This window comes from Pteropus vampyrus, unplaced genomic scaffold (assembly GCF_000151845.1).
Source record: "Pteropus vampyrus isolate Shadow unplaced genomic scaffold, Pvam_2.0 Scaffold357, whole genome shotgun sequence".
Lineage (NCBI taxonomy): Eukaryota > Metazoa > Chordata > Mammalia > Chiroptera > Pteropodidae > Pteropus > Pteropus vampyrus.
Window position 1 is genome coordinate 833,499 of NW_011889138.1, and position 2,726 is coordinate 836,224.

Below are 2,726 nucleotides of genomic sequence, written 5' to 3' on the forward strand. Positions count from 1 at the left end.
ATTTGTGGTGAAGGATGAAGATGTCATTACACTGTTAACTGAAGTCAGGGATTGAGAAAGACCGTAGAATGAAGGTCCCTAACGAGTGCCTGCTCAATTCCTTGCAGTTGGCCATGCTTGGTGCCCAGCATGGTATCCTCGTGGAGTTTCTTCTCTGCAGAAGAGACAGACAGAAAATTATAACTCCAAAGAACATAACTAATTGGGCACTGGAGGGTGTCAGGGAGCTTTACAGGAGAGAATCCAGTGCAGATATTGGTGATCTTGTGAAGGGGTGGTGAGAGGGCTCAGATTAGGGAAGAATTTCTAGAAAGAGAGAAGCATCTATCCTGAGGTGCAGGAATAAATGAGGGAGTGGTACTGAAGAAAGGACAGAGTGGGCTACATGGTAAAGGTCTAGAGTTTGAAGATACTGTGGCTTACGGAGGACAGTGGCTCCGAGCCAGTCTCTTCACAGAGCTGTTTCTGGGGCCAAGGAGTTCAGAGAGCAGCAGCAGCAGCCTGGAGAATTCCTGTGGCTGCCGCGGAGAAAGCTTTGACACTGAGGCCCCGGGACCAGGGCCAGTGGAAGCCATAGAGCAGGCTCGCCTGCACCCCAAGGCCGACTGGCCAAAGCTGCACCAGGTCGGACCCAGCCTGTCTGCCCCGCCTTCAGCAAGGGGCAGCTTCACGTACGGTGACAGTTACCCTCACATCAAGCAGCAACGGCAGTGTGCGCCCTCCCCGCTCCAGAGTGTGGCCCGCAGTGCCGCGCCAGGTGCGCGCACTTACCGAAGGCCGTCCGCACCGGTGGCACTCCAAGGGCCTCTCGCCGCAGTGCACGCACAGGTGCTGCTCCAGCTAGGGGCGCTGGGTGAAGGCCTTCCTGCACACGCGGCATCCAAGGGCGTGTGGCCCCCCGAGGACGATTGGGTGCAGCAGCCGTATCACTGATGCACGTGCACCTCCAGGTGGGCGCAGACGCGCACGCAGGCGCAGTGCCTGCACGTGAAGGGCCACGCCCCGTGCGTCCTCCGCGCAGCATCAGGGCTCAGGGGTAACAGAGGCTACCCTGCTCGCCTGCTCCTTCCCAGGGTCGAGCCTCTGGTGGGTGAGCAGGTTCGAATGCTACTGGAAGCCTTTCCCGCGGATGGCGCGCTGATGCCACCTTGCTTCCCACGGAGATTTCCCAGGCTTGCTGGCGGGAGGGGTGGGGGTCCTCCCAAGTCCCTAACGTGGGGGCCCTTCGTCCTCCGGGATGGTCAATTCCCCCAAGAGCGGCTCCTGTCCCCCGAGTGGATCCTGCCTCCAGGCCTCTCCGGGTTAAGGGCACTGAGTGACCTCCACCGTGTCCTCATGAGCTTACTCTCCAGAAATGTCCAGCTCTGGTGCCTCCGACTAACTCACTCCAGATGAAAGGGTTTGAAAAAGCACATCATCCACTGAGTTTCCAAAAAGGAAAAAAAATTCTGTTTGGGGATGAGCATCGCCCCCCATTCCCAGCTTAGTGCGATGATGTACATAGAAGGCCCTAGCTCTGGAGCTAAGTTCCAACCACGTTCATCCCACCTCCACCTCCCAAGAGCTGAGGGGCCTGGTGCCTCCACTCTGTCTAGAAACGGACTTGAATTCTTGCCTCTAGGGCACCAGTCCCATGGGGGTGGGGGGCTCCACCCCATGTCCTCATTCAAACCCAATTACCTCCCAAAGGCCCCACCTCCAAATACCATCACTTTGGGAATTGGGGTTTCAACATATGAACTTAGGGAGGGGGAACATAAACCTTCAGTCCACAGCAACACAGAATGCTAGCAGCTTCTACAAGCTGGAAGAGACAAGGTAATGGAGTCTTCCCCAGCTGTTAGGTTAGGAGAAGGGGTTAGTGACTGAAGCCAAAAAAGAGACAAGCAAAGACCTCTCTAGGATTTAGGAATGAAGAAATGAATGAGCATTAGAGTAGCACAGATCACTACAGTCGGTGGTCGTCGTTTTGTGACCCTACTACACAATAGAATCTTCTGAAGACTTTAAAACTGCACTGGGTTACCACCAAATGGTGGGGCCATCTCCAGGGGTGCAGACGGGCACAGTACTATTTTTTTTACAGCTCCTGAGAACCACTGAATATACAAAGTGTACTTTCAAAATGAAACTCGTTGCACGACCCCAAATGGAAAATCAGTATCACGTGCCATAAATATAGTCCAACAGTAAATACAATGAAAAGAGGTACAGCCTGATATAAAAGGTTAGTAAACATTAGCTGTTAACAGACACACGTATTCTCTCACTAATGAGAGAGCCTGAAACAGAACTGAAAAAAATATCTTCTTGACCTCGTCGTGCAGATCAACACACTGAGATCCCAGAGGGGAAGAGGCACTTGTCCAAATCCACAAACAAAAATAGAGACACTAGCATTTGCGTGATTACTGTCTTTAGGCTTCTTAATCCTCACAACCACCTTAAGAGTCAAGTTCTATCATCATACTCATTTTAGATGGGGAAACCTTGACACAGTGTGTGTACCTTGCCCGGGGTCCGAGAACTAGTAAAGGCGAGAACAGGTAAAGGGCACAGAAGCAGCTCCAAAGATCATTTCACAAAAAGGGAAACCGAGGCCCAGGGAGGGTGAAAGGGTACCGATCCACCTTTCTCAGGGTGGGGAGTGGAGTACAAGGTAGACCGCAGCTTAGATTCAACAACCTCTTCAAATCTGCTCTCTCCTCCTCAGGGGTAGCTATGAC